The sequence below is a fragment of the Dasypus novemcinctus genome, chromosome 1 (genome assembly GCF_030445035.2).
Source record: "Dasypus novemcinctus isolate mDasNov1 chromosome 1, mDasNov1.1.hap2, whole genome shotgun sequence".
NCBI classification, from domain to species: domain Eukaryota; kingdom Metazoa; phylum Chordata; class Mammalia; order Cingulata; family Dasypodidae; genus Dasypus; species Dasypus novemcinctus.
In genome coordinates this window covers 13,535,591-13,550,132 of record NC_080673.1, presented here as the reverse complement: position 1 = coordinate 13,550,132, position 14,542 = coordinate 13,535,591, and the positions used below count along the sequence as shown (strand labels likewise).

Below are 14,542 nucleotides of genomic sequence, written 5' to 3'. Positions count from 1 at the left end.
CTGGAATTCACTGCTCTCAAATTTCACGTGTCAGTTTTCATTTCAAACTTAAATAAAACGTCCCCTAGAAACAATGGCATCTACTCTTGTGAATTCTGAGGATTTGTATTTTACAAAAATCAGTCGAACCTATTATCTAGGCATGGCATCAATTCAGTGAACCTTGACCAGCATTTTTTAAATGAAAGAAAATGGATTAGACAAGGTCCAAGTGCACTACATAGAATAAAGGAAATTATTCTTTTCTTACTCTTTTGGTCAGATATTTATACATGTGATTTGTGTTGTAAATCATAATGTAAAATCTATGTCTTGTTATCATTCATGGTCAAAAAATGAGAAAGACCTGGCATAGTAGAAAAGAGAGAACAGGGCAGGTTCAAATCCTGATGCCACCACTCCGTTCTTTGCAAGTTTATTCTTTTGATTTCATCACTTGTGAAAAGGTGACAATAACAGGACTTCCCTCAAATGGTTCCTGTGAGAATTAAATGAGTTACTACATAAAGCAGTATCTGCCATAGATAAATTAGTCAGTGTTAGCTATCATTATTAGTTGTAACTTATTATTATTAACTACTATTGTGTTGTAATATGGTTGTCATATTTTTTGCCATAGTAATTCTTTTTGATTTTTCAAGTTTTTTCACTTTAGGTTTTAGCTTTTGAAATATGGCTCAAAAGCAGGAAGCAGGGAGCAAATGTGGCTCAAACAGTCGAGCACCTGCTTCCCACATGGGAGGTCCCAGGACTTCCTAAAAAAACTCAGGGGAGCCAATGTGGCTCAGGGGTTCAGTGCCAGTTTCCCATATATAAGGTCTCAAGTTCAATCTCTGGCCCCCAGTACCTCAAAGAAAATAAAAAAATAAAACCAGTTAGTGAGAAACAATCAGAAAATCATGGTTGTCATTATTCAAAATAAATGTCAGAATTTTCTAGGTGACTGAGGGACATCTTTTAAGAGGTTAACTAGAAATGCTTAATTAGATATGTTTTGCATCAAACAATTTTGAGGAGATACTATATGCCAGTCATTGCTGATAAAGGAAAATCTCAGTAAGAAGGCTGACAGGCTAAAAGTATCTCCTAAAATCATCTCAGTTTCACACCCACCCACTTTTATCTTCCACTCCTCCCACACACATCCTGATTCCAAAGACTTCCCATTTCCTCCTACTTTTCTACATTTGGAAATTCTTGATCTAATCACTACACCCCTCCCCCAACACTCCTCACATAACTAAGGAATTATTCTCTTTCTTCAGAAACAAATAAAAAATGAGATGAGATGAAAAGGATTGTTATTTATGTACCTAAGTAAATCATAGGAAGGCCTGTCTGTACTTTACCTAGAAGGCACAGAGCAATAGATAAGACATGCAATAACTGCAAAGTTCCTGTCCGATTTTCTCAAGAAAGGTATTTTCCTCAATGCCAAGATCTCAGAGATTATGATGAGAGATTGGGCTAAGCTGCTATTTTAATATTGTTCGTGGAAATGGCCTTCTGAATAGAATTACGGTTCATCTCATCTGCCCCACAGGAGGCTAAAAAAGAAAAAAAGGAGGCAGGGAGCAGGTGTAGCTCAATGGTTGAGCGCCCGCTTCCCATGTATGAGTTCCCAGGTTCAATCTCTAGTACCTCTTTAAAAAAAGGAGTCTGGACACCTTCCCACTCTCATCACGGATGCTTGAACACTCCTTCCTATGACACACACACGCACACACACAATGCTGGTAAGTGAAAAAGGTCAAAACAGCTTGAAATGCCATATAATAAGAAATTTCACTAGCAGATGGCTGAGACCCGGGTGTGTAGTATCCAAATGACACTGAACACAGTTTTACAGTTTTATAGTTTCAGGTGGAGAGTAACAGGTTGGCAGAAAAATCTTTGAACTATTTTCTCTTTTTGAAAATTTCCATGTGAATGATTAAAAAGTCACTGAAAAAAGTTATAAAGTTTCTACCAGCCTCAAGAAGAGTTACCCCTGATTTTGACAAGTGCCCCAGACAGCCTCGGATTTCAAATCCAATTCCTCTGTTATTTTTCTCCCCTACCGTTCTTGAAGCATTTGATATGGGAATGAGGGAAAGTTACTGCAGAAACACTGAGCTGTCAGAAACAGATCAATAGGTTCAAACAAAATTCTTCAGAATAGGAAAAGTTCAAATATAACGAAAAGAATCAAAAAAATCAAATCCATAGGCAGAAATCATGTAAGATCTGAATGCCTAAATTTATAATTTAAATAAAGATAAAATCAAAAGGATAACATCTCAGGAGTCAATAAAGTGATAAAGTAGCCCACGATTGATTACCAAAGCCGCCGATAAAGACTTCTGATTATTTCTATCACCAAATCAGAGTCAGTTTCTACTTAATTTATGTTTTTTCAATTGTGCTTTTTGTTGACTAATATTAGCCTCATGCAAGCAAACTTATTTGCCTAGGCTGTACATTTGCAAGTGGGCAATGGTAACAAAGCACTATAAATTAAATATAGCTTTAAGTGAGTAACAACTCTCAATATAGAAAAATATGAGATAAATTCCAATACGTGGGTAAATCCAAATTTACATCCCTGGGTTAATATGCATTTCCAAATAAGTTGAAAATCTCCACACTGAATGGAAATATTTCTTTTACTCTCTGTTTAAATGCTGCCGTTTAAATCCCCAGAATTACATTACCTCTAATGAGAAATACAAATTCTTTTAAACCTCCATTACTGATAGAACGTTTCCACTTAAGCCCTGATTGACCACAAATCTATTGTTCAAAGTAAGAAATACTGAGCAAATCATCGCGCATATTGTCCTTGTAAGGGCTAGATCCTAGTTATCCCCACTCTTCCATAAAACTTGAGTTGTCTATTTGATTTAAAAGAAGACTCCCAGAACTCCCATCTGGGGAAGCAGTGCACCATTTCAGTCCTCTCCCCAGCTGCCAGAATCCCACGTAGTTGCTGGCAAGGGAGCGCTTTCCCACCCACAGTGAGAAGCAGCCTTGGCAGAGCAGCCGAGTTGCCATAGCAACCATGCCCCAAGACCCAGGCTATGCTCCCAGCAACCCCCCTATAAGGCTGAAGCTCGTGCTGCCACCCGTCACCACGTTTTTACAGCACTTGTACTTGAAGAACACTTTATTAAATGAGTATTAGTGACAACATAGTAAGTAGAGCTCTGGCAATGAAGAAAACACCTTTTGAGGAAATCTCTATAAAACCAGTAAAGATCACTTTGCACAGGAATCATTTTCAATACTAGACAGTGTTGAACAGGACTTTGAATTCTGAACCTGAGCTGGTGGTAAATATTAAACACATAATATCAGGTTATAGACACTATCTATATACACAAAGATGCATTTCTCATATGTTTCTGATTGCCCTTTTGCAAATGAAATAACCAGCTTTAACAAGAAAGCACATATGGAAAGAACCATTAGACTTTCAACACACTCTATGAAATATGAGCACGTGTACAATGTTTATAGTGAGCTCATACAAAGACCGATACCTAATAGCAAAGATTCTAAGAATTTAGAAGCACCTGATACATGAAATATTTTTTAAAGACTAAAAAGAAAAATATGGTTAATTTACATTCATGTAAACATTGTGAAGGAAGCACAAGCCTATGCTCACTCTACAAATTGTATCAATATAAAAAACAAGGAAAGAAGAACTGAAACCAACAAGAAATAACATATGGGAGAAAGAGAATGGGAAAGAGAGTTTAAGGCTATTGTGAATCCCGGGGGAAAAAATGACAAGTAAGGGTGACATGCAACTGACAATGTATTCATTAAGACATTTTTCCTAGCACCATGTGCAAATGAGATGATTTTTCATTACTGACCTACAATGTCATCTTTGTCATTATCAACTACCCAACGATATGGGGGTCTGTTTGTGGGCTTTCTATGTTATTTCATTAGTCTATTTGTCTCTTCGTTGGCCAATACGCCCTGCATTATAGTATGTCTTGGAATGCATGGGAGAAAATTCCCCCAATTTGTTTATCTTCTTCATATATATCATAGCTATTCATGACCCTTTTGCTTTATCATGTAAATTTTAGAAAACTATTTTTTGGCTCCACAAGTTAACTCCTTGGGTTCCTGATTGGAATTTATATATTGATTTTGTATATGAAAACTATGCTAAAGTCTTTTGTTGATTCTGTAAATTATTCTGAATTAGTGAATTACTTTGAGTTTGTTATACTGATAATATAACATTTGTGGAAAACTGGAGCCTTATTTCATCCTTTTCAATTTTTCTACCCTTCATCTTTGGTATAAATTACATCTTTGGGTAGATTACAGTTAGAAGAGTAGAAGTAATAATAAAAGGCATCTTTCTTGCACCTGAAATTAAAGAAAAGATTTTTTACGCTTAACAATTAAGTGTAACACTTGTTGGTTTACTGGCTAAAGAAGATTACTTTTACTTTGAACCCTATACCATGCATTTATTTTACATCTGTTGAAGTAATTTTTTTTCTTTTGACCTACGATTTTATTTTATTTTCTAATTTGACTATACTTGCATTCCTGAGAAAAGTTCAACTAAAATCTCCTTCTATTCTCTGGGAGAGTTTGCATAATCTGTAATTATCTGCACTATAAATACTTGGTAAATATTTATTAAAACCATCTGGGCCATTTATATACTTTATGGAAGAATTTTTACTACTATTCTAATTTGCTATTGGTTATAGGAATCTTGAAGTTTCCTAGTTCCTCTTTTATTTAAATTTTATTTTTAAAGAAGCTTTAGATTACATAAATGATACATTAAAAATACACAGGGATTCCCATATATGCAAACCCCTCCCCCTCCCGTACTTTTCCTCATTAGTAACATCTTTCTTTAATGTGGTATATTTGTTACAATTGATGAACACATATTGACACATTGCTACTAGCCATGGTCAGTACTTTGCAGCATAATGAAAATTATAATAGTTTGCATTATAGTTTACACTTTGTACTCCACATTTTTATGTTTTGACAAAAGGCTTAATGGCCTGTATCCGTCATTGCAATGTCATTCAGAACAATTCAAATGTCCCAAAATGCCCCATGTTACACCTATTCTTCTCTTTCCTTTTCCTCAGAACCTCTGGAGGCCACTGCCTTTATATCAATGTTACAAGTTATTCCATTGTTAGAATAATAATAGGTCTACTTTAGTTCTTAGTTGGATTCCTACCTTAAGTTTGTTCATTCCTCAATCTAGAGGATTTTAGGATGGTGGTGCCCACTCTGTTTCTGATTAAGAGAGGACTTATATCCCATGGGGCATGTGAATAGAACATATTCCTTCCTTGTAAACACTCTGTTTTTTGGGGATGGGTGTTTTCCATTATCATCCTTTTGTTAATTGTCTTGGGTGAGTCCAGTGAACTGGAGAGTGGGTGTTGACTGCAACTCTGCTGTGATTCAGAGCTCAACTGACATATAAACAGCCTGAAGATTTAAGTCTCTGGGACACATATTTAATGGGTATTGTGCTAATTATAGCTTTAAATAAAAGGGGCTGAAGAGCCTTGTATAAGCAAATTATAAATGAGTCTAGCTGTTACACTGGGGAACATATATTGTAAGGTAAGGTCACTGACAGAGTAATTCCTGAGATTTTCTGTCCTGCTTATAATATCTAGACGTCTCTAGAGCCGTCAGGAGCACCCCTGCATGAGGCAAAATTTACTGTGGCATTCAATGAGATCTCCTGAGACATGCATAGTGTAACCTCTGGAATGACCTCCTGACTCACTTTGAAATCTCTTAGCCATAAAAACTCATTTGTGGAATCACATTTTCTTTCTAAGTGGTGTTTTCCGTTCCTGTAAGGGTGATTTGTATTGGTTTTTACATCTGTTCCTTCAGAGATTATATTTGTATATATATCATCATAAAATATTTAAATAAAAAGACCCTAAGAGTGAAAAAAAAACCTCTTTTGTATTTAATATTTCCCCTTTTGGTCAAGGTCTTCTCCCAAATGCATCACTGTTGATGTTTGGCAATAATCCCTTGGTATCAGGTAGGCTCATCCCTGGGAGTTATGTCCTACACAGATGGGGAAGATAATGTGTTTATATGCTGAGACAGGTTTAGAGAGAGGCCAAATTTGAGCAACAAGGAGGCTTTCAGGAGGTAACTCTTATGCAATATATAATATGAAGATAAATTTCAATTTCACAAGAATGAGGTTCCTAAGTACAAGCATTAATATCAAGTGATGGGCATATTGGTCTGTCCTCCTTCACTAGGCACTGCCTATGAACTCTAGAGATTCTTACCACTCTATTAAAAAACATAGCAGGACTTTGCAGGATGGTTATTTTATATTTTTTTATTTTTGTATTTTATTTGCTTTTTTATTATTCTTTTATTTTTTTATTATTTTTATTCATTTATTTTTTTGGCTTTGTTTTGAGGAGGCTTGAGATTGCAGATGGGCCACAACTGTGGCAGGGGAAGATCACTGCCATGGGGTGTTGGTGATAAGGGATGTGTTGGGAGGGGTACAGCTGGGGCATGCCTTTATGGAATATGAATATTTTCAGGTGGTTATGGGTGTTGTCACAGTGGGTAGATACCCACAAAATCACTAAAAGAAATTGAATTGATATCCTATTTCTTCTTTTTTTTTTTTTTTTATTCTTATGTTTTTTTTTTTATTTTATTTTTTATTGACTTTGTAATAATATTACATTAAAAATATATATGTGAGGTCCCATTTCCTATTTCTTCTTGAATCCATTTTAGTAGGTTCAATTTTTATATGCATCTGTTCTGTACACTTAATATAATATTTAAAATTTATCATGCAGTTATACATACCTTACTTGTTAGTTTATGTATCATATGTGCATATTTGCTTTTTTCTTTTTAATGGTAATGGCTCAGTTCTCCCTCTCTCCCTCTTTCCTTCCCTCCCTCCTTCTTCCTTTCTCTCTCTCTCTCGATTCTTGTTTTCTTCTTAAAGTGTAACAGTCAGGATAAGCTACACACTATGCTCTAGTTACAAAAGTCAATAAATTTCCAATGACTTAAAACCCCACAGTTTATTTTTCAATCAGACTACAACATTTCCATCCCAAGTCAGTAGTGCAGCTCTTTGACCTTTATAGCTATTCAGAAACTCAGGCTGATAAAGCTGCCACCATCTTGAACATTGCCAGTCACAATATCAGAAGAAAATCATCCAGAAAACCTCACTTTGGCAATGAAATGCTCTGGGCTGCATATGATACACACCACTTTCATTCATGTTCCAATGGCTAGGAATACAATTCTACCGTGTCTCCTAAAAACAGGAAGCCATAATTATTCAGCATACTCCACAAATGAGTATCATAGAAAGTAATGCCAAAGGTTTTTCATTAATATCTTTCATTTCAAATAACCCATTTTTCATATTTTCTGTCAATTTCTATTTTCATATTAATCTATTTCCTTATTTTTAACATCTCTGTGTGTATTTTTCTAACATATTTTAATGTTTTGATATTGATGCTGAGCTCATTAATTTTCAGTCTTCTTATCTAATATTTAAGGTATAGAATTATCTTCTAATTCTACTTTAAACATGCTTTACAAGTTCAGGTATGTAATCTTTTTATTATTATTCAGTTGTAAATATTTTCTAAAATGCATTATAATTACCTCTTGATATACATTATTAATATGTTTTCTTGTTGTTTCTTTCACTTTCTGTATATATAAGCTATTTCTGTGTATCTGTTTTTTTATGTTTCCATCTTATTCGCACTAGATTTCAAGAACATATTCTAAAGGATATCAATTTTTTGCAAATTGTGGTGGTTATGTTTAATTTAAATCATAGACTTGAGATTTTTCAAGACTATAGGTAGCAGAAATTTAGGTCACAAATCTGCAGGAGGGCTGGCTTGCAGCATCAAATTCTGTGGGGAAATAAACCTCAACCCACCAAAGGTTTAAAAAAAAAAGGGTAATTTTCCCTTCTGTCACACACACACACACACAATCCTATCCCATGGGACCTATTCAAATACACTGCATTTTTGAAATGAGAATAGGTGCTAAAATATGGAAATGCAACAAAAAATTTTAAAGCTCTTGTTAAATCCAAACATGATAGCAGAACTTTAAAAACATAATGGGGAAAAAATTTTATAGTTATAAAATTTAATGGAAGACTGGAAGGCAAAGAAAAGGAAAACTATGACAAAATGGAACAAAAAACAAAAATGGAAATTGGAGAGAAAAGATAAGCAACTTAGACCATCAGGCAAGGAGGTTCAATATCTACATTCAAATAAGGAGTTTCATCAAGGACAACAAAGACAATGAAGATTCGCAAATTCTCAATTAATCTAAGACAAAATTCTCAGAATAGAAGGACAAGAATCATCTCATGATTGCAACCCATACATGTTTCCTTTCTGAGATGAGTCCCTTTCTGTTGTTTCTAAGTTTCTTTCACATTCACTTGCTTTTTCTATGCCTGTGCTAGCAGTGTAGGTTCAGAATCAATATTAATGGGATGACTTTTTGAGCACCTGCAAGTTCTACACACTGTATACAGTAGTGATGAAAAATACGGTCTCTACCCTCATCGAGTCTATAGCCTACTGAGAAATAAAATCAGAAGTTTCTAGTAACTTTTCAGACACTACTCCAAAAAAATTTTGGCAAAACATCTAGCATTGCTGTGGTATCCAAAGTGTCCAATCAAAGTAGCCAAGGCCATTGTGTTCATCAGAACATAAAGATCAGCGGCACCATCTTCAAAAATTATCTAACTACTAGTAGAGGAAAGCCCCTTGGTATAAAACGTAGCATACTAGAGAGAGCAGTAAGAAGATCATAGTTCAAAATTGTGCTTCTGGTGAATGCTTCACACTGTGAAGTTTAAAACAAACACATTTGAATAGATAACCCTTTAATTACTGACATGATAATCTATAGTTTTAAAGCATTCTAAAATATAGTTCAAATACTCTGCAAATGTTATTAAATATTTTATTAAACATTTTACTTGAAGACATCATGTCCTGAACAAAGTTCAGAGTTGAGGTAAATTATTTGAATAACTCAGAGCAAAATGGCAATATAACTGGAATATATTTTGGTTTACATATTTTAATGATTGCTACAGTACTATGAAATACAAAATTACTGCCTCATTTTAAAACAATCTTAAAAAGTAAAAGCGAATGCAGAAATTGGAGGCAGACTTTATACTCCCCTAATTTTTTGGCTGGGCATCAAAATCACCAGGAATTTTGTTAAAAATAGAAGTTCTAAGGTACCCTCCACTGAGAAATCTGTCTGTTCATTTCAAGCGTTTCAGGTGATTCTGATTTACAGATATAATAGCACATAGTAACCATGAAATATTATATAAAATCATATTAAATTCCTAAGATAAACTAGTTGATAAATTAGATATACATGAAATAGAAGGATTAAGAAAGATTCACTTAAAGCCGTTTGAATAAACTAAAACCAAAATATGAATTTATATCTTATGATATGAATAAGAATGTTTTGATAAGTTTCAGCGTATCAGGAATGATGTCAAGACTTTTAATGTATTGACTGATATGATCTCAGAAACCTTATGAGGGAGAAATAATTATTTACAGATGGCTTTTCAAGTGACTTGAGAGTTGATACTGAAAAGTTTATGAAAGCTTGTATACTGTTAAGTTTTCCGGGGGAATGATGATACATCTATTTTAAAAATGTTTTTATTATGAAAAATTTTACTAATATTGATATTTTACATTCAGGTAGTTTTTTCTTTTCAAACTATGACTAATAAAGAGACTATTCTGTACTGGTCAACATGACTTAGCCAGAATGTTTTGATTAATTAATCTTATTTCCCTAAGGTAAAGAAGTTAATGGCTTTAATAATTAGAACCAGGCTCTTCTGACTGTAATAAATAAGCCCCTTGGGTGAGGAATCAGTCAGGTAGAGACATGTTTCTGGTGTACAGAAGCAATGCCTGACTGGAGCCAAGTGGAACAAAAGTTGCTAGTATGAGTTCCAGACTCGTGTGGATTTGCTTGTTCAGATGTTGTTTAGAAACCCAGTTAAAACCCTGTAATGAATGGACCAATTAACATCAGCGTTCTTCCCCACACATTTGTATGGCTGGTTCTCTCACACTGATCAAAATGTCATGTTTCGGTCATTCACTGTTTCTAACAAGCCATCACCAAAAGGTATTACTTCACAATAACAATTTGCTATTATTTCTCACATTTTCATTGGCTGACTAGGCTGAACTGGGCAGTTCTCCTTGGGATGGTTTGTGCAGCTGCAGTCAGACCTTAACTGGGGCTAGAGTTATTTGGCTGCCGACTGAGCTGGATGACCAAAATGGGTTTCTCCACTTACATGTGTGCTGCCTCATTGAGCACGCCCAGGACAGCCTGGAACATTCCAAATGGCCTCTGCAAGTAGCTGGCTTGAGCTACAGCATGATGAGGCATAATGGATGTCTTCTATCAGAGCAAAGTTCCAAGAAAGAGGAAACAAAAGCTGCCATTCCACTTATACACTAGGCCCAGAAATGGCACAGAATCATTTCTGCCATTCTATTGTCAAAGTAATCACAGAGCAGCCCAGATTCAGGGAAGTTGAGAGATAGACTCCAACTCCTTATGGGAGGGGTGATAAAGAGATTGCATCTGTCTTTCATCTGCCACAGGACCATCCAGTTTAAAATCAAATGCACTAAGCCCTGGGATTGGTTTCTTTTATTCTCTGTAATACTCATCACCATCCAACATATCATTTTACCTGGCTTACTGACTTTGCTTATTGAATTTCTCTCTTCACTGAAATATAAAAGACACAAGGTCAAGAAGCTTTGTTCTTTGTCCATTTCTGTATGTCTAGTTCATAGAACATGATCTGACACATAGTAGGTCCTCATAGACCATGATCTCACACATAGTAGGTTCCTGAATAATTAAATGAATTGGAAAATTTGCCCTAACAACTAACTAGGACAGGTTCAAAAGATGCCATTGGCTTCCAACTTTCACCATGTCCAGCATGCAGACAAATGTCAGAATCATGAAAATTTCCTACATTGGGACTAAGAGTGAGGGACTTGGGGAAGGTATAATTGGTTACATTACTATTTTTTTCCCTTTTTCCCTCCCTTAACTCTCAAAAAGAATCAGCCTAGTACTTTTTCTGAGTAACTGGTAGAGAAGGTTTATGCAGGTCAGCTGGGAGATAATTCAAAAGGCTTCGATTATTTATTGTTACCTTAATTTTGTAAATAAACTGGGGTTAAAATAGTTACCCAATACCATGCAGTTAAGGATCACTGACAAAGTTTGGACTTGAATTTTAAATGTTCAATTAATTACACCATATTGAGGATTCTCTATGTAACCTTCCACTAAAACTCAAAGTAAAAACACATACATTCATACCAAAAACAACAAAAATCCCAGTTTCTTTCATTAAACACCAGACATATTTTCTGCCTTGCAGTTCTTTGCAAGAAAGCCTTTCACCCCATGGTATTCCAGCTGTATTAGGCCTTTTCCTCCTAGGAAGTTGAAATGTCTCTTCCTTAGGGAGAATTCCCTTTCCTATTCATGAAAGAGGATCCATAGACCATATTCAAAATATTTGAAAAAGTCTAGTGGGAACCATATATTCATTGACAACAAGAAATAATTCCTTTGGTGATAACATACCTTAAAGCCCATTATTTCTTAGTAGATGCTTATTTTTTAATTATGCATATTTCTCCATCAATGTTTACCACTCAGTTACTACTAATAAAAGTACACATATACATACGTGAAAAGCCATTTTCATATATGTATATATATAGGAGTAATAAAATGGAAAAATAATCATTACACAAATTTTATTACATAGGCAAACTTATTCAAGACAACTGTAAAGAAAGGAGAAGCTGGAGATAAAAATGGATACTTTAGGGAAAGTTGGGAATATGCTGCATTAAATGCAACTGCATCACACTTATGAGAATTACACGAGTTAGACTGCACATTCCATTCTTGGCTAATATGGTGAACCATGGATTACTAAAACAAAAAGTGTCCTGTTCACAGAAAAAGCTGCTGTAATTGCCAGTGTAATAATGTCCTCAGTGTTGTAAAATAAGCATTAAGTATTATAGAATGAAGCAATACGACATATGAGATTATTTTTTGGTTTTAACAATATATGAAGCTTCCTAAAACCGTACCAATTAAGTTTAGCAGTTTGAATTCTAGATCAGGCATCCTGATCTGGTGCTATATTTAAATCTCAAGGCCAATGTAATTTTATGATTTTTTTACCTTTCTCTACAGCCATGGAAAATAATTTTTATAAGCAAAACAACAAAGCAAAAACAGTAACAGATTATTTCATGCCTGTTGTTTTGCAGATTTCTTTTAATAAAATAGCATTTATGTGCAATTGTCATTTTATTCTTATAATTAAATAGATTCATTAGGGTTTTCAAGAGAAGATCCAAATTACTAAGGAATCTTACACTTAATTTAACTAATGAACAGATATTATCTTGGTCTATATTCAATTATTTTGTTATTTTGCAAAACAACAAAAGAACAGAACGAACAAAATTTTTTAAACTAATTTTGAATAACATTTGCATGATTAAAATTAAATTGGTTAAAAAATAAACAAAAATAAAATGGCCAATGTTTAAATCATAAAACAAAAGCTTTAAAGCATAGAGCTCCGCTTTCTTCAAAACTCAACTGTAAAGAGGTAAAGATGATATCATCTACTTGCACACTTCAATGACATAATAAAATATACATCATTTAATAGAATTAGGGAAGCGGACTTGGCCCAGTGGTTAGGGCGTCCGTCTACCACATGGGAGGTCCGCGGTTCAAACCCCGGGGCTCCTTGGCCCATGTGGAGCTGGCCCATGCGCAGCGCTGATGCTTTCAAGGAGCGCTGTGCCACGCAGGGGTGTCCCCGCGTAGAGGAGCCCCATGCGCAAGGAGTGGCAAGGAGTGCGCCCCGTAAGGAGAGCCGCCCAGCACAAAAGAAAGTGCAGCCTGCCCAAGAATGGTGCCAAACACACAGAGAGCTGACACAAGATGACGCAACAAAAAGAGACACAGATTCCTGGTGCTTCTGATAAGGATAGAAGCGGTCACAGAAGAACACATAGCAAATGGACACAGAGAGCAGACAACTGGGGGAGGGGGAGGAGAGAAAGAAATAAAAAATAAATCTTCAATAGAATTAGAACACATTTTAAATACAATGGAGGAAAATTTGAAGATATTTTCCAAAATAAAAATATAAACTTAAAAATTAGTGACTGAAATAACTACAAAAAAACTTCTGAAAGTGAATTAAGATTTTTAATTAAAGAAAATACAAAATCCCTTTTAAAGGATGGCATGAATTTTTTAGGGACAGTTTTTGTTTTCTTTAAAATTTAGTTCATAGAAACTCAATACAGCATTTGCGGATACAGCCACCTTTCATGAAACACAGTGAAAGGCTTTTAATCTAATATGGCATTTCAGAAATCACTCATTTATTCCAAAATTTAAAAATCATTTTTTAAATTAAGCCAGATATTAAAAACTTCTATTGCACAGTTATAGTAAGGTACCAAAATTGGTCATGAGGCAAAATTTGAAGCCATATTCTGAAACATCAGAACAATAAGATGTTTTGCTGTTTAAAAAATATGGGGAATAGAGAATAAACCACATAGTCTCCTGACAATCACACTATTCTGTATTACCATGAACATTATGAGAAAATTCAAAGTAGGTACATATAGTTTATTACAATTAATTACACAAAAATTTGTCCCATTTTTTTTAGGAGGAAAACTCTCTTCTGGGGTCCTGAAGTCTTCTTAAGAGCACCTAAATTGTCTAATTCTTTAATGTACATTTGCAAATAGAAAGGCAAAATGGCAGCATTTCAAAATAAAAATGCCATTTCTGCAAGCACTATCTATTTTCAAGCTTCAGGAACTTTAAAATGGTAAAATATATTTTAACTCAACAGAATATCCCCTCTCTTCTGCCCTCAAGCCCCATCAGGAGGACTATTGTCTGCTCTGTTCCCTTCAGACTAGGAAGAATTAGTTCATAGTTTCTAATAAATCTTTGCAAATGATCTAGAGGAAATGTTGGTTTTATTTAAGTCAAGCAAAAGCCTGTCATTTTGTTGCATCTATTCCTATCTGAATGAGCACCATGATCACAAAACACAGATATACCGCGTGTATAAAGCAAATTTCACCCAGACTAATTGGTCCTATACTCTGAACACTTACTGCCCTCTGCTTCTTTTACTGTAATTCCACATGACTTTCAAATGGTGGGTGTAGAAAAATGAAGGCTTGGAGTGAGATAAGAGGACTACAAAGCATCCTGTGAACAGGATATAGCAGAATATTTCTTTTAGCTCTTTTTGTATTCTGCTCACCACAGGGCACATCCTTAAGAGAGCTCAGCTTCTGTATGAAAACCTGCACTTCTCACAAAT

The 14,542-nt window shown here is 34.9% G+C and overlaps 1 protein-coding gene across 2 annotated transcripts in view; it reads right to left on the bottom strand.

Annotated features, from left to right (window-relative positions):
- The window catches only part of GPM6A (glycoprotein M6A), a 367,647-nt gene that overhangs the window by 70,816 nt on the left and 282,289 nt on the right, over positions 1-14,542 (bottom strand). The window lies entirely within an intron of this gene.